This window comes from Heterodontus francisci, chromosome 24 (assembly GCF_036365525.1).
Source record: "Heterodontus francisci isolate sHetFra1 chromosome 24, sHetFra1.hap1, whole genome shotgun sequence".
NCBI lineage: Eukaryota > Metazoa > Chordata > Chondrichthyes > Heterodontiformes > Heterodontidae > Heterodontus > Heterodontus francisci.
The window spans coordinates 30,642,180-30,664,067 of record NC_090394.1 but is presented as its reverse complement, the minus strand read 5'-3'; the positions used below and the strand labels follow the sequence as shown (position 1 = coordinate 30,664,067).

Genomic DNA, 21,888 nt, shown 5'->3' with positions numbered 1-21,888 from the left:
ACACCATATAGCATTTCCTAACTAAGGAGGCAAGCAGGTGACCTGTTCATAGACTTCTGCAATGCATGACCTGGTGTGTCCCTTCCTCCATCTGCTCCATCATGGATTCCACCCAATCCATTTAATCTTCTGCCTGAGGGTTCTATAAAGTTTTCTCTTTGCTTTCATCTGTAAGGTAGAGCAAGAAAACCCCCAGAATATGTATTCAGCCTTACATGCACCAATGAACAAAACACAGAGCCAACAATATTCCAGAAATTGAGGTCGTGCTTCCAGGCGATTCCATTTTTACATTACTAGTTATAAAAATACAGTGCACTGGAATTAAATTAGATGCTCAAGAGCTTTGGCTCACTTGTGATTTAGTGACTTTGAGGTTGTACAGAATTCATTATCTGTCCTGCGAATGTATTTGGAAAACTAATGGCAGTGAAGGGTCAATGCAAGGGTCCTTACCATAAACTCTCCCAATAACTGCAGTGATTTTCCAATATGGCCTCTCAGGTTCCCAGGATCTACAGTGAGTTCAGCGAGGTCTTTACAAAAATATCCCAATAGGTCTCATTTTAATATATTAACGAGCCATTAAAGTATGGAATGGAAAGCAGCAAGTTTAAGAAAATACCATGGCACTGTTTTGAAGAAGGGCAGGGGGAGTTCTTCCTGATGTCCTGAACAACATTTATCCTTCAACCAACATTAAATTATTGGGACGTTTATCTGATTGCTGTTTGTGGGAGTTTGCAGTGTGCAAATTGGCTGTCACGTTTCCCTACATTACAAAAGTGACTGCACTTCAAAAAAGTACTTAATTGGCTGTAAACTGTTGTGGGACAGCCAGAGGTCATGAAAGGTGCTAAATAAATGAAATTTCTTTCTGACTATACAACTGAAGTAGAATGGACTTCAAACTGAAAGTAAACATTCTGTATGAAAAATTACAACAGGTCAGGGACTTAGCATGTTGGCACTCTGCCATTCAGTGCTCCAGTATTACATGAATTTGAACCTGCAATTCCATAAACAGCAAGTTCCTCAACTCAATCACACCTTCAGGGAAACTGCAAAGCAGAAGTTTAAAGAAAAAAGATGGCAATTCTGTCTGGGCCATTTTCATTCACCTTACTGATCCAACAAAGAAGTGGCTTTGGAAGAAGCACTGGGACTAGGTCACTTGCCTGCCACCTGGCACCTAGCATGTAGATGAGAAGTAAGAGGGAACCAAGGATAGTTTCTTGGGAGACATCAGAAGTAACGGTGTGGGAGTGGGAAGAGAGACCACGCAGGTGATTTTCTGTCTACGATTAGATAGGTAAGAATGGAACCCTGGTGAATGCAGTCCCACCAGCTGGATGATGGCACAGAGGCATTGGAAGAGAATGGTGTGGTCAACTGTCAAAGAATGCACATTGGTCGAGAAGGGCGAAGAGGGATAGTTTACTATTGTCAACAGTCACATAGGATATTTGTGACTTTGATAAGAGCAGTTTTGGTATTGTGGCAGGGGTAGAAACGTGATTGGAGTGTTCCAAACATGGAATTCCAAGACCGATGGGCACAGATTTGGGAGGCAACAACATGTTCAAGGAGTGAGGGGAGGAAAGGGGAGTTGGAGATGGGACAGAAGTTTGCAAGGACGATGGGGTCAACGGTTGGTTTTTTGAGGAGAGGGGTGATGATGGTAGATTTAAAAAGGAGAAAAGGATAGCACCTGAAGAGACAGAACCATTAACAATATCAGTTAACATGGAACTAGAAAGGGAAGTTGGGTGGTCAGTAGGTTAGTGGGAATATCGAGGGAGCAGGAGCTAATACTCATGGACAAGATGAGCTCAGAGAGGGGATGAGGTGAGATAGGAGAGAAACTAGAGAATGATGCAAGTTTAGGGTTAGGATAGCAGTAAAATTAAAGAAAGTTTGGCCCAGTTGGCTCATAGAACAGAGGGAAGCAGCAATGGCAGTTGATCAGATGGATTCACTCTTAGTGACAAGGAAGTCCTTGAGCTCCTCATGCTTATTGTTGGAGGTGAGGCTGGAGGAGACAGGGAGAGGGGTTCAAGAAAGTGGTTTTGCAGTAGAGAAAAGAAGCCAGGGTTTATCTTTACAGTTATAAGTGAACAGGGGGATAGTTTATTCTAGGTACAGACACAGAAGGAGGAACATGAAAGGGGAATGTCAGTGGAAAGTGATACAAGGAAGTGATCTGAGGTCGCCTTATCTGTGGTTGTTATGATGGGGGTAGCGAGGCCACAAGGTCAATGGGGTAGCTGTGAATATGAGTTAGGGAGTTTATTTGAAGTAAGAGATTAAGGGGGAATAAGAGGGCAGTGAACTCAGAGAAAAAAGAGCATCATGAGTCAAGAGGAGGTGAAATCACTGAAATTGTTGGTGCAGAGGCTAAGGGAGGAAAGTAGTTGGAAGAATGCAGAGTTCTTGTAGGGTTACTGGGAGGGAGGAAGTAACAGAGATAGTGAACCACAGGACCATGAAAGGATTTGAACATGAGGATCAGAATTTTAAAATGGAAGCGTTAATGGAATGGGGACCAATTTAGGCCAACATGCTCAGCAATGGGTGAGCGAAGCTTAGTACAGGATAGGATGTGGGCAGTAGAGTTTTGGACAAGTTCTAGTTTATGCAGTGTGAAGCACGGGAGGTCAGCCAAGAAAACATCAGAATTGTGAAATAAAAACAAGAAATGCTGGAAATACTCAGCAGGTCTGGCAGCATCTGTGGAGAGGAAGCAGAGTTAACGTTTCAGGTCAGGGACCCTTCTTCAGAACCAGCAAACATTAGAAATGTAAAAGGTTATAAGCAAATAAAGTGGGGGTGGGGCAAGAGATAACAAAGGAAAAGGTGTAAATAGGACAAAGTCACAGAATAGCTGACCAGAAGGTCGTGGAGCAAAGGCAAACAATATGTTAATGGTGTGTTGAAAGGCAAAGCATTAGTACAGATAGGGGTTTAATGGACTGAAAATTGAACGCAAGTACAAACATGAAAAAAAACAGCGGGTAAGCAAACTGAACAAACTAAGATGAAATAAAATAAAACAAAATAAACACAAAAAATAATTTAAAAAAGGAAAATGAAAAAAATAACTAAAAATAAAAGTAAAATGGGGGGCCCATCATGCTCTGAAATTATTGAACTCAATGTTCAGTCCGGCAGGCTGTAGTGTGCCTAATCGGTAAATGAGATGCTGTTCCTCGAGCTTGCGTTGATGTTCACTGGAACACTGCAGCAAACCCAGGACAGAGAATTGAGCATGAGAGCAGGGGGCAATGTTGAAATGGCAAGCAACCGGAAGCTCGGGGTCCTGCTTGTGGACTGAGCGGAGGTGTTCCGCAAAGCGGTCACCCAGTCTGCATTTGGTCTCTCCAATGTAGAGGAGACCACATTGTGAGCAGCAAATACAGTATACTACATTGAACGAAGTACAAGTAAATCACTGCTTCACCTGAAAGGAGTGTTTTGGGCCTGGGATAGTGAGGAGAGAGGAGGTAAATGGGCAGGTATTACACCTCCTGCGATTGCAGGGGTAAGTGCCATGGGAAGGGGACGAGGTGGTGGGGGTAATGGAGGAGTGAACCAGGGTGTCACGAAGGGAACGATCCCTTCAGAATGCTGACAGGGGAAGGGAGGGGAAGATGAGTTTGGTAGTGGCATCACGCTGGAGGTGGCGGAAATGGCAGAGGATGATCCTTTGGATATGGAGGCTGATGGGGTGGAAAGTGAGGACAAGGGAACCCTGTCGTGGTTCTGGGAGGGAGGGGAAGGGGTGAAGGTGGAGGTGCGGGAAATGGGCTGGACACGGTTGAGTGCCCTATCAACCACAGTGGAGGAGAATCCTCGGTTGAGGAAAAAGGAAGACATATCAGAAGCGCTGTCATGGAAGGTAGCATCATCAGAGCAGATGCGTCGGAGACGGAGAAACTGGGAGAATGGAATGGTGTCCTTACAGGAGGCAGGGTGTGAAGATGCTGCCTGACCTGCTGAGTATTTCCAGCATTTCTTGTTTTTATTTCAGATTTCCAGCATCCGCAGTATTTTACTTTTATATCAGAATTGTGAAGTCTGGAGGTAACAAAGCGATGGATGAGGGTTGCAGAAGAGGAGGAGACAAACAATGGGGCGAATTTTACAGACACCCTGACATCGGGGGTTGTGGCTGGGGGGGCCGGAAAATGCCTGCGGCCGCTCGGCGACAGGACACCTATTAACATATAAAAAATCCATTAAAATTAATGAAGTAATCAGCCCTGCGCTTCCACCTTCTGTCCCGCTGCTATATTGGCGCCGGTGGCCAGCACTCCCGCATCTTCAGATCCCCGTCTGGGGATCTGAGACGGAACTCTGGTGGGGACTGGGGTGCAGGCAAGTTTTTCAGTGTGGGGGGAGTGGGATCAAAGCAATTTCATTGGTGTAGGGAATGGTGGGAAGGGGTAAAATGTAAAGTTTATGAACTTTGGGGGGAAGAGGTCAGGTGCACAAGGTAAGTGTTTTGGTGGGGGGGGGGAAAGAGGGCAGGTAATTAATTCTATGGTCATTGGGGGAGGTGGGAGAGGGGCAAGAAACATTCAGTTAATTTTTAAAAATCAATCTTACATCAATGTATCTTTAAATAATTAAATTGAAATGTAGGTCTCAGAGCCCTTTAAAAATGGCATCATGCCTGCACAAAGGCTGCTGACGCCATTGCCAGGGACAGGCAGCCCGCTCCCTCCATATTATCGGGTGGGCGATCCGCCCCGACCATTTAAATGGAGCATTTAAAGCGCCTGGAGGTGGTCAGTGGTGTGTGGAGCAGCGCCTGGAGTGGCTATAAAGGGCAATTCTAGAGTGACAGGCTCTTCCACAGGTGCTGCAGAAAAATTTGTTTGTCGGGGCTGTTACACAGTTGGCTCTCCCCTTGTGCTTCTGTCTTTTTTCCTGCCAACTGCTAAGTCTCTTCAACTCGCCACACTTTAGCCCCGCCTTTATGGCTGCCCGCCAGTTCTGGTGAACGCCAGATTTAAAAATCAATCTTACATCAATATATCTTTAAATAATTAAATTGAAATGTAGGTCTCAGAGCCCTTTAAAAATGGTGTCACACCAGCGCAAAGGCTGCTGACGCCATTGCCAGGGACAGGCAGCCCGCTCCCTCTATATTATCGGGTGGGCGGCCCGCCCCAACCATTTAAATGTGGTCTAAAGATTTGGTGTATTTTATTCTGGGGATTAATAAATTGTTTAATTTGGCTGTTTACCAGTGAGGTGGAAAACTTTAATAATATGCTGTGACCTGTGGAGTGATGGGACTGAATTGACAGTGCATTGCTCCCACCTCAGTTGTAACAATCATCGCTTAAAGGCACGTCTTCATAAGGAAAGTGTTTGGCAATCCTTGCTTCTTTGGAAAGACAGAAAAGTCAGAAGAGTAGTGCACCATAGTTGTAACATGCACGGATCACAAACACACAACACAATGACATCAAACAAAATATGTTTACTAAACATTGGAAAAGGGGATTTTTCTTTAATCTAAAAAGGAATTAAAGACTGTGTGTAACAATGAGTTACCATCAGACGCCAGAATCTGGTGGAATAAAGGTTTCCTTTTGCTGCTGGGTATAAGAGTGCTGTATATTAACCTCTCATTCCTGCACCTTGTGGTCATGAGCTCAATATAAAACTGCTCCTAATGCAGTGTATACACAGATTAAATTGGCAAACTCACTTACACAGCCCATAAAAATGGCAGTGAGGTCGATAAAATCAATACTGGTGCAGTAGCGGGTATTTTTTGAGGTTATGATTAAGCATAACATCGGAATAGTTACAATAGAGGGAGGATGATCATTCAAAAGCTCCATTAGTATGAATACAAAAAGAAGATTGCACTCATTGTTAAATCAGACTGCTTGTCACTGCAGAATCTGAATTGGTATTTGTGAATCAGAAACAAACTCCTCTCACACACCAAATGCAGAGACCTCCAAGTATGAACTCATTAGCTGAATCCACAGCTGTCCCACCCTACACTGCTGCAACAGACAGATACATCTATTGCATTCTCTTTACTTGTGCTAACTTAGGTGTACATGCAGAAAAAAACGTTTGCTAATTTCTATTAAATAGTGAAACTCAATAGTTCATGTTTGAGAATGCTCAGATCAGCAGTTAAAACTGTTGCTGATGTCATTCCTGCTTTTTATTAAAAATAAACTCTTCAGCTTTCTTTTTAAAAGTGTTTGGGAAGCCCACAATTTTTACTTTGTGCATGAGGTTTGAGGTCGTTTATTTTCATTGAGCCGCTGCAAGCAGTTCCTCTCTGAAGCTGTGAAGGCTACAACAACTCCATTGTTTTGTGCTGCCGATTTTTTAATATTCGTTAAATGGGATGTGGGCGTTGCTGGCTAGGCCAGGATTTATTGCCCATCCCTAATTGCCTATGAGAAGGTGGTGGTGAGCTGCCTTCTTGAACCGCTGCAGTCCATGGTACACCCACAGTGTTATTAGGAAGGGAGTTCCAGGATTTTGACCCAGCAACACTGAAGGAACAGCGATATAGCTCCAAGTCAGGATGGTGTGTAGCTTGGAGGGCAACTTGCAGGTGCTGGAGTTCTCACGGATCTGCTGCCCTTGTCCTTCGAGGTGGTAGAGGTCACGGGTTGAAAGGTGCTGTCTAAGGAGTCTTGGTGCGCTGCTGCAGTGCATCTTGTAGATGGTACACACTGCTGCCACTGTGCGTCGGTGGTGGAGGAAGTGAATGTTTGTAGATGGGATGCCAATCAAGCGGGCTGCTTTGTCCTGGATGGTGTCGAGTTTCTTGAGTGTTGTTGGAGCTGTACCCATCCAGGCAAGTGGAGAGTATTCCATCACACTCCTGACTTGTGCCTTGTAGATAATGGGACAGGCTCTGGGAGTCAGGTGAGTTACTCGCCGCAGGATTCCTAGCCTCTGACCTTTTCTTGTAGCCATGGTAATTTACATGGCTAGTCCAGTTCAGATTCTGGTCAATGGTAAACCCCATGAAATTGATAGTGGGGGATTCAGCAATCGTAATGCCGTTTAATGTCAAGGGGAGATGGTTAGATTCTCTCTTGTTGGAGATGGTCATTGCCTGGCATTTGTGTGGTGCGAATGTTACTTGCCACTTATCAGCCCAAGCCTGGATATTGTCCAAGTCTTGCTGCATTTCTACACGGACTGCTTCAGTATCTGCGGAGTCGTGAATGGTGCTGAACATTGTGCAATCATCAGCGAACATCCCCATTTCTGACCTTATGATTGAAGGAAGATCATTGATGAAGCAGTTGAAAATGTTTGGGCCTAGGACACTACCCTGAGGAACTCCTGCAGTAATGTCCTGGAGCTGAGATGACTGACCTCCAACACCACAAACATCTTCCTGTTCTCTGTGTTTATTTCCATAGGTTTAATATTTTTCTTTTTTTTTAAAAAAAGGAATACTTTTGCCTCTACTGTGTTGCTCCCCAGGACATCCGCAATATGTTCAAACTGCAGCCTCTCACTGAATCTGCAAGGGTAAGTCTATGAAAAATAAGCTGGTAAAAATTCATTTAAATCCTTTTTAAAGAAAAACTTGCCTTTCTGTAATGCCTTTATTCAAAAAGGGAGACAGAAAGCAGGAAACTACAGGCCAGTTAGCTTAACATCTATTTTGGGGAAAATGTTAGAAGCTATTATTAAAGACTTTATAGCGGGGCACTTAGAAAAATTCAAGGTAATCAAGCAGAGTCAACATGGTTTTGTGAAAGGGAAATCAACATTAACCAATTTGTTGCAGTTCTTTGAAGAAGTAACACATGTTGTGGATAAAGGGGAACCGGTGGGCGTACTGTACTTAGATTTCCAGAAGGCATTTGATAAGGTGCCACATCAAAGGTTATTGTGGAAAATAAAAGCTCATGACATGGAGGTAATATATTAGCATGGATAGTAGATTAGCTAGCTAATAGGAAACGGAGAGTAGGCATAAATGGGTCATTTTCTGGTGGACAAAATGCAACAAGTGGTGTGCCGCAGGGATCAGTGCTAGGGCTTCAACTTTTAACAATTTATATAAATGACTTGGATGAATGGACCCAAAGTATGATCGCTAAATTTGTTGATGACACAAAGATAGGTAGCAAAGTAAGTTGTGAAGAGGACATAGGAGGCTACAAAGGGACACAGATAGGTTGTGAATGGACAAAGATCTGGCAAATGGAGTATAATGTGGGAAAATGTGAAATTGTCCATGTTGGCAGGAAGAATAAAAAAGCATATTATCTAAATGGTGAGAGATTACAGAGCTCTGAGATGCAGAGGGATCTGGGTGTCCTAATGCACGAATCACTAAAGGTTAGTATGCAGGTTCAGCAAGTATTTAGGAAAACTAATAGAATGGTATAGTTTATTGCGAGGGGAGTTTAATACAAAAGCAGTGAGGTTATGCTTCAGTTATACAGGGCATTGGTGAGACCACATTTGGAGTATTGTGTACAGTACTGGTCTCCTTATTTAAGGAAGGATGTAAATATGTTGGAAGCAGTTCAGAGAATGTGTACTAGACTAATACCTGGAATGGGCGGGTTGTCTTATGAGGAAAGGTTGGACAGGCTAAGCTAGTACCCACTGGAGTTTAGAAGAGTAAGAGGCAACTTGATTGAAACATGTAAGATCCTGAAGGGTCTTGACAGGATGGATGTGGAAAGGATGGTTCCTCTTGTGGGAGAATCTAGAACTAGGGATCACTATTTAAAAATAAGCAGTCGCCCATTTAAGACAGAGATGAGGAGAATTTTTTTCTCTCAAAGGGTCGTGAGTCTTTGGAACACTCTTCCTCAAAAGGCAGTGGAAGCAGAGTCTTTAAATATTTTTCAGGCAGAGGTAGATAGATTCTTGATAACCAAGGGGGTGAAAGATTATCAGGGGTAGGCAAGAATGTGGAGTCGAAGTTACAATCAGATCAGCAATGATCTTATTGAATGGTAGAGCAGGCTCGAGGGGCCAAGTGGTCTATTCCTGCTCCTAATTCGTATGTTTGCATACTTTTCACAACCTCAAGATGTCAAAAAGCACTTCACAGCATACTACAGCGAAGTACTTTTAAAAGTGTAGTTACTGTTGTCATGTCAGAAAGGTGGCATCCGATTTACACACTGCAAGCTCCCATAAATAATAATGTGATATATGACCAGATAATCTGTTTTTAGTGAATTTGAGGAATAAATATTGACCAGTACAACAAAGAGATTCCCTGTTATTCAAATACTGCCCTGGGATCTTTTGCATCCACCTGCGAGGGAAGACAGGGCCTCGGTTTAATGTCTCAACTGAAAGACAGCACCTCCAACACCGAATGCACCAGAGCATCAGTCGAGATTTTCTGGTCAAATCCCTGGAGTGGGACTTGAACCCACAACCTTTCTGACTCAGAGACAAGAGTGCTACCAACTGAGACATGGCTTGCATTTAAAAGTAAACACAACCAGTTTGAATGCCTTAGAAATAAGTGTCCATTTCTGAGCTATACGGCCCAAAGTTAGAAGTTTTGCCTGTTCTGACTTAGCTGATCTTTGTCAATGGCTTTAGCTCCCCTGGGTGACAGAAATAAACATTTCACTCAAGAAATGTTGAATGAAGTCTTTGGCAAAAACAGAAAAATAGTTTGATATTTTCTTTGAGGATATAACAAGCAGAGTGGATAAAGGTGAACCAGTAGATGGAAAATTGAATTTTGGTCTTTATTGCTAGGGGATAAGAGTTTAAAAATAGGGAAGTACTGTTACAACTGTTGGTGAGGCCACACCTGTAGTACTGCATATAGTTCTGGTCCCCGTATTTAAAGAAGGATATACTAGCATTGGAGGCAGTTCAGAAAAGGTTCACTAGGCTGATTCCTGGGATGAAGAGGCTGTCTTATCAAGAACGGCTAAACAGGTTAGCTTTTATTCATGGGAGTTTAGAAGAATGAGAGGTGATCTTGTAGAAACATATAAGATTTTAAGGGGGCTCGACAGGGTAGATGTTGAGAATATGTTTCCACTAGTGGGGGAATCTCGAACTAGGGGACATAATTACAGAATAAGGGGGCACACATTTAAAACTGAGATGTGAAGGAATTTCTTCTCTCAGAGGGTGATGAATCTCTGGAATTCTCTGCCTCAGAGAGTTGTGGAAGCTAGGTCACTAAATGTATTTAAGGAGGAGGTAGATAGATTTTTGAAATCTCGGGGAGCCAAGGGTTAGGCGGAGCAGGCTCGAAAGAGAGGTTGAGGACTGGGACAGATCAGCCATGATCTTATTGAATGGCGGGGCAGGCTTGAGGGGCTGAATGGCCTACTCCTGCTCCTATTTCTTATGTTCTTATGTTAGGCCCTTCAAAAGGACAGTGTCCTTCCAAATGGGACGTACAGTTGTCTGCTGAGATAACTTTCCATATTGAACAGACATGCACAGCAATGTACCTACTGTGCGTGTGTGTTCCCATTCCTGGTTGCTATACAGAAACTTCACTGGAAGCAGGTATGCATGAATGGTGGAATGAGGCAAAGATTGGATTCGGCTGTGCTGTCTTCCACAGTTTGACTGTCTCCCAATACGTCAAGGGTAACACATGAATAATCATCACAGAGGTAATATATTGGAAGGGATCCAGGATCCATGGAACCTGAAGGGGGTTAATGCCTTCAGGAGAGCAGAGGGATGAAAAGTAAAAGATATTAAATAAAAAAACAATTTCACTATCCATGTCAGAATATATTGGACACATTTTTGAAAGAACAATTTTTGCAATGCAGAGTTTGTGAAGAAGAAAGCATAGCAGTCATCCTAATTAGAGAATTCCCACACACACAATAGATGCATTGCTGTGCATGTCTGTTTAACTGCCTCACACACAACTATATGCCCATTGGAGGGAGACAATCTTTGTTGAAGGGTCTGGCAGATTGCTTTCTCAAGACTGCTGCTTCATTTGGGTGTTAACGCATTAAAAAAAGTCACTATGCTGTTCAATATTGCAATGAAAATTATACTTGGCTGCTCTCTCTTCCCTGTGATCAAGACAGTATCACTTTAAATAGGCCTTTATGGTACCAATAGGATAGAAGATAATTGCAAAACAGCACTGTCAACGTACGCTGCACTACATGCGAGTGCAACTGGTATGAAAAAGATATCTAACACATGTCAGTCAACATGGAGTATAAAAGCAAGGCAGTTGTAATGAATTTTTATAAAATGCTGGTTTGGCTTCAACTGGGACATTGTGTCCAATTCTGGGCACCACTCTTTAGGGAAGCTGTGAAGGTATCAGAGATGATGCAAAAAAGATTCACAAGAATGGTTCCAGGGATGAGGAAACTTCAGTTACTTGGATAGTTTGGTGAAGCTGAGGATGTTCTCCTTAGAGAACAGAAGGTTGAAAGGGGATTTGATAGAGTTGTTCAAAAGCATAAGGGGTCAGAACAGAGTAGATAGCTTTGGTTGAATGATCAAAAACCTGGTGGAATGATCAAAGACACTGGTATTAACTGACAAAAGAACAAACTGCGACATGAGGAAACATGTTTTTACACAGCGAGTGGTTAGGATCTAGAATGCACTGCCTAAGAGTGTGGTGGAGGTAGATACAATCATGGTTTTCAAAAGGGAATTGGATAAGCTGCTGAAGAGAAAAAAAATGCAGGGCTACGGCAAAAGGATGGGGGAGTGGGATTAGTTGTGTTGATTTGGAGAATGGTCTTCTTCGGTGTAACCATACAATGGGCTGGATTTTATGCAGGAAGTGGGGCTCCCAGCACGGGCTAAAAAGGCGGGAAGCACCCTGCCTCTGCATTTTTATGACCCTCAGAGCGATCCTCCGGTCTTTTGGAGTTAAAGTTTCAGGAGGTGGAATCCCCATCCCCTTAAAGTCTTTATAGGGACGGGGATCCCGCCTCCAAGAGCTGTCGCCCAACTGCAGGGCCGGCTGTTCAGCAGTATTGGCAGCACCACTGGGAGCACTGGGATGCTCCCCCCAAGCCTGCAGGGAGGGCGCCTCGTTTTCCAAGGTGTCCTCCCCACGCAGCGGAGTGACCCCCCCCCCCCCCCCCCCCGCTGGTAAGATCCCAGTGGCGGAAGGAAGAGGCCCTTAATTGGCCGTTAAAAGGCCACATAAAGGTCTCAATTGGCCTCTGGGCGGGAAGGTTGTTGTCAGCCTATCCCACCCCCGGGAAAATTGGAACCAAGAATCAAGGTGTCTGGTCCTGCCCCGTATCTCCACCCAACCCTGAAATCTGCCTTCCAGAAGAGCACAACATCCAGCCCTATGGCTCTATTTTATGATTCTATATGTGCTGAACCCCAATTACCTATCCACCTACATGGAGTGACTTGGGAGCCTGTCTATAAAATGGGCCAGCTGAACAGAGACTGCACTCCTACTCACACAACCATTTTAATTCTTTTTGAGTTTTATTCCCTTCCAATCTTTTCTTCTCAACAACAACTACTTGGATTTTTATAGTGCCTTTAACATAACTTAATGTCCCAATGCGCTTCACAGCAGAGCTATAAACAAAATTTGACACTGAACCACCTAAGGCTATATTAGGGCAGATGGCCAAAATGTTGGTCAATTAGGTCATTTTTAAGGACAGTCTGTAAAGTGAAAAGAAAGGTAGAGAGGCGGAGAGGTTTAGGGAGGAAATTCCAGAGCTTAGAGCCTAGGCAACTGAAGGCATGACTCCAATGGTAGAGTGATTAAAACCAGGGTTGCACAGGAAAGCAGAATTGGAGGAGTGTAGATATCTCAGAGGGGTGGAGGCCATGGAGGGATTTGAAAACAAGGATGAGAATTTAAAATCGTGTTTAACTGGGAGCCAATGTGGGTCAGCAACCACAGATGTGATGGGTGAATGGGACTTGGTGCAATTAGGAGACAGGAAGCAGAGGTTTGGATAACCTCAAGTTTACAGAGGATTGAATGTGGGAGACCAGCCAGGAGTGCGTTGGAGTAGTCAAGTCTAGAGGTAACAAAGGCATGGATGAGGGTTTCAGCAGTGGATGAGCTGAGGCGGGGTGGAGTCAGGCAATGTTACAGAGATGGTACGAATATGTGGTCGGAAGCTCATCTTGGGGTCAAACATGACATCAAGGTTGTGAACAGTTTGTTTTAGCCTCACAGTTGCTAGAGCGAGGGATGGAGTCGGTAGCAAGGAAACAGAATTTGTAGCTGAGATCGAAGACAATGGCTTCCCAATATTTAACTGGAGGAGATTTCTGCTTACCCAGATGTTAGATAAGCAGTCTGATAATTCAGCAACAGTGGAGGAATTCAGAGAAGTAAAGCTGGGTGTCGTCAGCATACATGTGAAAACTAACGCGTTTTTGGATGATGTCGCCAAGGGGCAGCATGTAGTGAGAAATAGGAGGGGGGTGCCAAGGATAGATGCTAGGGGAACACCTGAGGTAACAGTGCAGGAACAGGAAAATAAACCATTGCAGGTGATACTCTAGCTATGATTAGATAGGTAAGAATAGAACCAGGCAAGTGCAGTCCCACCCAGCTGGATGATGGTGGAGAGGTGTTGGAGGAAGATTGTGTTGTTAACTGTATCAAAGGCTGCAGACAAGTCGAGAAGGATGAGGAGGGATAGTTTACCTTTGTCAGTCACATAGGATGTCATTTGTGACTTTGATAAGAGCTGTTTCAGTATTGTGGCAGGAGCGGAAACCAGATTGGAGGAATTCAAACATGGAGTTCCACGAAAGATGCGCAAAGATTTGGGAGGTGACAACATATTCAAGGACTTTGGAGAGGCAAGGGAGATTGGAGATGGGGCAGTAGTTTGCAAGGACGGTGGTATCGCGGGTTGGTTTTCTGCAGAGAGGGGAGATGACGGCAGATTCGAAGGAGAGAGGGAGAGTACCTGAAGTGTTTTTTTTTTATTCATTGTTTTTTGGGGGATGTGGGCATCGCTACACTATTATCAGCTAACATGGGGACCAGGAGGGGTAGTTGGATGGTCAGCAGTTAAGCAGGAATAAGATCAAGGGAGCAGAAGGTGGGTCTCATGGACAAGATGAGCTTGGAGAAGGCATATGGGAAATAGGAGAGAAACGAGAGGAAGATGAGAGTTCAGTGTCCGAGCAGCAGGGAACTTCAGAAGAAGTTTGGCCTAGTGGGTTAGGGGAAGGGAGGAACACGACAGAGGCAGTTGATTGGATGACATTAATCTTAGCGACAAAAAAGTCCATGCTTGCACTTGAAGGTGAGGATGGAAGAGACAAGGGAGAGGGATTTAAGGAGACAGCGCCTTTAATGTAATAAACCATCAAAAGGAGATTTACAGGAGCATAATGAGACAAATTTTTGACATCGAGTCAAAAATCGTGACCAAACTCTTAGTCCAAAAGGTAGGTTTTAAACAAAATGAGAGAAAAAGAAGTAAAAAGCCAAAGTAGTTCTGGGAGAGAATTCCACAACTTAGGGCCTTGGCAGCTGAAAGCACAGCCGCTAATGGTGGGACAAACTAAGTGATAGATGTACTAGAGGTCAGAGTTGGAGGAGGACAGAGATCGCAGAGGGTTGTAGGGCTGGAGGAAGTTAGAGATAGAGAAGAGTGAGGCCAAAGAGGGATTTGAAGACTTTGATAAGAGCTATGCTCTTGCATCCTAACGAGTGCAAGCTGTTCTCCAGGTACCCGGCGTTGGTAGGCTGCTTGATCAGAGGTGCAATAGTTTAATCCAACCATACCCTCGAACGATCTTCATACCCTTTAGCAGGAGTCACTGAGGTAGCAATTAGGCACAGGAACCCTGGCTGAATTTTCCTCTCCTTAGCCCAGGGGAGCTTTAAGGATCAATACTGAAGCCACCTTGGGCTGTATAACTGCTCCCAAACTAGGCGGTAGATTTATTGACTAAACCATCCCAGGAACCCAGGCCTCCATTTTAAATCAGGTCAACGTGATTTGGATAAGTTCATGATCTATTATGAAATCTTTCACATTTGTTACTATGCCTCATACTGAGGATCTCCCTCCTGGGCTCTGTGATAGTTTGGCTGGTGCCTTGTACCTTAAAGGCGAGCTCAGAAGAATAACCACAAATTTAAGTACCTCCAACCAACCTTGTAAAGCTTTAATAAGCCTTCCAACATATCTGCAGTGATGTTAATGGTTCATGATTTGTTGTCATACTTTCATTTGAGTAGCACTTTCTCAAATGCCACTGCAACAATTTCCTCAACAAGTCATAAAGGATCGTAAACAGAATCGGTCTCTGAAGTTCAACATGCTGCAATTAAAGCAAGTTTTGCAGTAAGTATGATACCTTCAATTCAGCTGACTAATAGCTGATACTTGAGACTGCATACATAGTTTGGCAAAGCTCTACTGATTAATTTAAAACATGAGGGGGTTTTGACATATTACTCCATTCATGACTGCAAAAGCGAGTTCAAATCTCTAGATTAATGTTCTCACTCCAGTATATCCCCTTGAAGGGGAGCTGGTCAGACACAGTGGGGAGGGAGGTGTTGCTGTGGCTGGTCTCCTTAGACACTAGATAAGTTTCCAAGGAGAAGTAAAGTATTGACTGTGCCTCCAGAGAGATCTATGGCCTAATAATCTCACCCCAGCCCTAGAAAGGAGATGTGGATATATTGCGAGGTTGGGAGGAAGGTATGAAGTCTTACTCCTGATACTGTAAGCTGTGTGCTCCACTGTTACCTGCTATTGAACCTCCTTCTACAGTCTATTAGTATGACGTCTTCATCAGTCATATTCCAAATATCGACGGTCTACTGTCAGAAAAGTTACACAGGGATAACTGGCTTGTGGCAGCCAAGGTTCATAGCAATGTTGCCTTTTGATCCTTCGATGTCAATGCCTCCCATCACTGTGAAACAGAGTTCAAGTATTCGATCGTTCACTAACCAATGGGGAACCTGAACTGGGATTGGACCATTGTGAGTTTAACCCTACTGATGATGTGTTGTTGCAATAGCAGTCTTGTTCAGGAGGAGAGAAACCACAGGTTCAAACTGTGTGCAGGCACAGGAAAGTCTCAGAAGCCTCTCTAATACACTACCCCAAAAATAGCCAGCAATTTAAACTTTTGCACTGCTATATCTTGTCAGGAAATCGTCTTCTCGGGTATGGCAGGAAGTGTGGTAACAGCCATGGCTCAGAGCATTCTTGCCTCAGAGTCAGAAGGTTGTAGGTACAAAGTCCCACTCCAGAGATGTGAATACATAACCCAGGATCTCACTTCAGTGCAGTACTGAGAGAGCACTGCACTGTCAGAGGTGCCATCTTTTGGAGACGTTAAACCAAGGCCCCAACTGCCCTCTCAGATGCATGTAAAAGGTCTCACGGCACCATTCTAAGAACAAGGTAGTTCTCTCTGATGTTCTGGCCAATGTTTATCCCAGAACCAACATCACTATAAACCAATGATCTGGTCATTATCACATTGGCAATTGTGGGAGCTTGCTGTGCACAAATTGGCTTACATTTCCTACAGTGCAGCTTTGACTGCACTTCAAATGTACGGCATAGACTGTGAAGTGCACTGGAATGTCCTGAGATGGGAAAGATTTTATATAAATGTCTGTGATTTCTTTCTATTTTGCAGATGAACATAAACATACAGTGAAAACCCAGCCTCCTTAATCTGGTGCTCATTCAGCAGCTCTCCAAACGGCCAGTGTTCGACTTTATGTAATTGGTAACATTTAAGAAACAAATTGCCTTCTTTAAGAAGATGTCAGTGGAAGTGATGTTTTATAAAAGCTAGAAGGTAAAATGAGCAAGCTAATTGCAGTGAATGAAAGCAATCCTTTTTTTGCTAAAGTAAGTCAATTTCTTTCCCACTGAACTAAATTATTCTACAGGAACAGTTTTTATTTATATAGTACCTTCAATGTAAAAATAAAACACCCATGGCATTTCACTCAAGGCATATGTAAAACAGACACCCAGCCAGAAATGGAGAAATTAGAAGTGGGTAGCAAAAAGCTTAGTCAAAGAGAGAAGGTTTGAGGATGTTCTTAAGGGACGAGAAAGAGGTGAAGACAAAAGAGATCTTAAGAGAAGTCATTCCACTGAGTAAGCCAGCTGAAAGCTGTTCCTCCAATGGTGGGTAAAAGGAGGGGAGGGGGGGTGGGATACGCAAGAGGCAAGGGTCCATTGAGCGGAGAGTTCATTGGAAATATAGCGATGGAAGTAAGCAGAGCAAGGGTAAGGAGGGATTTAATGACGAGCATTTTAAACGTGGGGGATGTGTGCACAGGTAGCTAATTTAGGTAAGCAAGGATTGAAGGGATGCAAGAGTAGGACACAATATAGGATAGGACACTGCAACAGATCTATTATAGTAACATTCAACTATCCTAGAGGGCACAGTAGGGGAATGCCATATCCAAAGGATAACCAAATGATAATATATTCATTTTCCTTTCTTATCCCTCTTTTTCTTTCTTTACAGCAAATAGTTGAGTTATTTCCTTGTGTGTATGTAGCATCCACAGTGGCACAGAAAGCCCTCTATTAAAAGTATAGACCCTAAAGTTTTGTTTTGAAAAACACCGACACATTTTGTGGAGTTGCTGCAGTTTTGTTACCCAGTACTTTCAACAGAATGCAATGCCACAGTAAAGCACCCGCTACAGTTAAGCCAGGCTGGAAACTACATGCTTTGGTGGTGTCCCAGAGGGTCAGCCAGGTCAGAGGGATTGCATGGATCCCACTTAAACAGGGAGGCGGGGTCCTCAGAATGTTGATTTGTTGCACTAAACTTTTGTGGCCCAGTTGGAGGAGAATCCATGATAGCTTCTGACTTATGTTTCCCACTAGCCCATTTTTAATCATCCTGTGGACTTGCCTCAATCCGTACTCTCTGAAACTCCTCCTTCTCTCTCTTCCATTAAAAACTTCTTCAAAACCCATGTTTGCAACCAACTTTTTAAGACTTCCCCTCTAAAATTCTCTTGTTGTGGTTCATTATTACGTTACCTATTCCTAGTTCTTTTTTCCTTCGTTAGAAAGTGCCTTGAGATGCTTTCCACATGGAGGGTGCTATATAAATGCATGTTCTAACTAGGAGTACTAATGGCTTATGAGTTGTCATGAGGGCTGTTTCTCAAGTGAGTAAGCCCAATAGGCACAGACTGAATTCTTCAGGAACTGTGTAAAAAAAAGTTTGCACATTCACTATCAGTATTGGAATAGCTCTGCTCTGTAGCATTCTATTGATTTCTCTGGTGTGGAAGAAGAGGGGAGGGGTGCTAACTGCAGATTAATTGGGTCTTCAGTTGTATTCAGGTGATGGGCATTTACTTGCGCTTACAGACCAGGCTGAAACTGTGTTATTTGGATTGGAGGTACACTATATGTGACGTGTGTGTCTCTGTAAATAAAAGCTTGTAAGTGTACAAAGACTAGGTTCGAGTCCTATCCTACACTACCTGAAGTTCTGAGTTCTAATGGGGATAGTAGCAAATGAGAGGCTGAGACTAGAGATGGACAAAAATACCTATCACATTCTATGCTGAAACAGGAAAGCAAAAGATAGCAATCTCATGAAGGAATGTTGGTATGTCTGCTAGTCACAGAGTGTAATTTGCGATAATCAAGGGTGGCGCCATAAAAAAGAGCAATTCCACTGGTTTATTGTTAGCCTAAAAAGTGACAGTCATTACAAAATGTGTACATATTGGTTCATGAGGTTTTGAAGGGTGAATGTTGGTGCCGGGACAAAACCCTAAAAGCAACTGACACTTGAAGCAGAAACTAAACAGTTTCAGGACTTTTGTACGTCCATAAGAGTCAGTTTATGGACCCCATGATTGTGGGTATCTAAGGCTATAGAATTATATGGTAGAATTTTATGAGCTCACACATGACGGGTTTGGAGGCGGGGAGAGCATAAAATCGGGTGGGATGGTGACGGGGGTTGGCGGGGGGGTGGGGGGTGTTGGGGGGAGGTTGCCACCAACATCCCATCTCTGCTGAAATTTAGTCTAGGACAGGAAGCCTGTGAATGGCCTTCCCACCCCGCTGCCAATTGGGGCCCTTAACTGTGCAATTAACACCCAATTAAGAGCCTCTTCCCACCGCAGCCACAATTGCCAGTGCAGCAGGCAGTCTTGTTGCTGCATGGACAATACGGTAGGAAAAGCTGTGCAGGCTGCTTCCCAGCTTTGTGTTTTGGTGAGTCCCTCTTTCAAAGGCACTTAATGCCTGAACAAGGAACACAGCATTGGGAAGTGGGGGCGTGGGTCAGATTCCTTGACATTAGTATTGGTTTGCTTTTATTAGCTAATTTACCAAGCAAGGTACTTATTGAAACTTGAACTAAGTCATCAATGAATCTTGGACTCCCCATCTCTGTAAGCAATTATAGTCACATCCTGTGAGGACTAAGGAGGCTTTTGAGAGGTACTTGCACCAGAACTCCTGAGGATGGTAGTTGTATCCCAGGGTGGGTTTGAGGACAGTGATGAATGCCGACACCCCCCACCCCTCCACCACCCTGCACACCCCCTCTGCCCTGACCTGCCTAAGGCCTGGCTCCAGCGACGCTCATCGGCCTCCAGGATGGTCACCTCCAGCAGCAGCCACCACCTCCACAGTGGTGCTGCAGCTGCTAGCCTCTAATTGGCTCGCAGCTCTCCGGGGTGGGACTTCTGGCCTAAATCCTCTGGAAGGCCTGCCACTGTCCACTTCTACCTGAATGGCACTAAATTCGGCAGGCATTCCAGAAAAGAGGCGACACGGGGTTCTTGGCGCCGGTTTCTCCTGACGTCCAGACCCCCGCCATCAACATATAATTCCACCCAGATTCATTACGGCACAGAAGGAGGCCATTTGTCCCATTGAGTCCATGCCTGTTCTTTGTACAGCAATCCTATTCCCCCGCTCTATCCCTGTAGCCCTGCAAGTTTATTTCCCTCAAGTGCCCATCCAATTTCCTTTTGAAATCATTCATTGTTTCCACTTCCACTACCCTCATAGGCAGCGAGTTCCAGGTCATTGCCGCTCACCACGTAAAAATGTTCTTTCTCACATCCCCCCTCTATCTCTCGCCCAAAACTTTAAGTCTGCGTCCCCTCGTCCTTGTACCATCCAGGACAAAGCTGCCTGCTTGACTGGCACTCCATTCACCACCTTCAACATTCACTCCCTCTGGTACTGACACACAGTGCTAGCAGTGTGTACCATCTACAAGATGCACAGCAGCAACTCATCAAGGCACCTTCCAAACCCATGACTTCTACCAGCTTGAAGAACAAAGGCAGTGGATCCATGGAAACACCATCACTTGCAAGTTTCCCTCCAAGCCACACACCATCCTGACTTGGAACGATATCGCTGTTCCTTCACAGTTGCTGGATCAGAATCCTGGAACTCCCTTCCAAACAGCACTGTGGGTGTACCTACCCCACATGGACTGCAGCGGTTCAAGAAAGCGGCTCATCACCACCTTCTCAAGGGCAAATAGGGATGGGTAATAAATGCTGGCCTAGCCAGCGACACCCACATCCGGTGAAAGAATAAAAAGGTGATTGGCAAAAGAACCAGAGGCAACATGACGAATAACCTTTTTACGCATCAAGTGGTCAGAATCTGGAATGCACTGCCCGAAAGTGATGGAGACAGATTGAATTGTGGCTTTCAAAAGGGATTTGGATAATTATCTGAAGAGAAAAGACTTGCAGGGCTACAGGGAAAGCTGTGTGTGTGGGACTAGGTGAGTTGCTCTTACAGAGAACCAGCACAGACACGACAGGCCGAATGGCCTCCTTCTGTGCTGCAACCATTCTCTGATTTTATGGTATTATGGGGACAGATAGAGAAAATATTTCCAATGGTTGGCGAGTCTAGGTCTGGGGTGTGGTCTAAAAGTTAGAGCCAGATCTTTTAACAATGAAATGAGGAAACATTTTTGCACGCAAAGGATGGTAGAAGTTTGGAATGGCAATTGATGCTAGATCAATTGTTGATTTTAAAACTGAGATTGATAGATTTTTGTTAGCCAGATGTGTTAAGGGATATGTGGCAAAGGCAGATATATGGAATTAGGTCAAAGATCAGCCATAGCTCATTAAATGATAGAACAAGTTAGAGGATCTAAATGGCTAACTCCTAATCCTATGTTCACATCTAGTGCAAACATCCCAATTTCAACTGAGACAGAAGTGATGGAAGGTCCTCCCTCCATCATGGTTGTAACAGCTTTTTGAGCTGCCCTCCCATGAATCGACACTCCCATTTGACATGACAATTCTTAGGCTCTTTCTCGAAGCCATATGGGCACCGTCCATGCGATGTACAGTCTAGTGGGATGGCACAAAATTAGCCAGTTATCGATGAAACTGAAAGCCATTGCAGTCATCTATTAAGTCCCAGGCTCTACTACCACCTATCATAAACTAATGGCCCTTTACCTCTTGTGCATCACCCACTTCCTTCACTCCACCATTTGCAGCCATGCAATCAGGTATCAAAGCCCTAAGCTCCGGAATTCTCTCCCAAACTTCTCGCTCTCTCTTGCTTCTGTTAAGATACTGCTTAAAACCTACCACTTGTTTTGTAAGGTAACCAAATATCTCCTTCTTTGGCTCAGGGGTCACTTTTTGATCAATTGCGCTCTTCAGAAGAGGCTTGGGATATTTTATAATGTTAAAAGCAGTATATAAATGCAAGTTATTATTATCTGCACAGTTTCAAACTTTGTCTTGTACGTTAAGTGCCAAATTCCTCCCCAAATTTTTAGTCTCTCAGAATTTTTCTTTTCCCTGCACCAAATCTGCAATCAGGATACAGATTGGGTCTTGGAATCACTCCTATTAAGGAAACTCCCTCTTCCTTTAACTCTTCAAAAACTGAAAGGATTATTGGAGAC

At 44.0% G+C, this 21,888-nt stretch overlaps 1 protein-coding gene across 3 annotated transcripts in view; it reads right to left on the bottom strand.

Moving 5' to 3' along the window:
• Nucleotides 1-21,888, bottom strand: part of LOC137383282 (uncharacterized protein C7orf50 homolog) — a 393,434-nt gene that overhangs the window by 175,459 nt on the left and 196,087 nt on the right. The gene's annotated exons all lie outside the window — the stretch shown is intronic.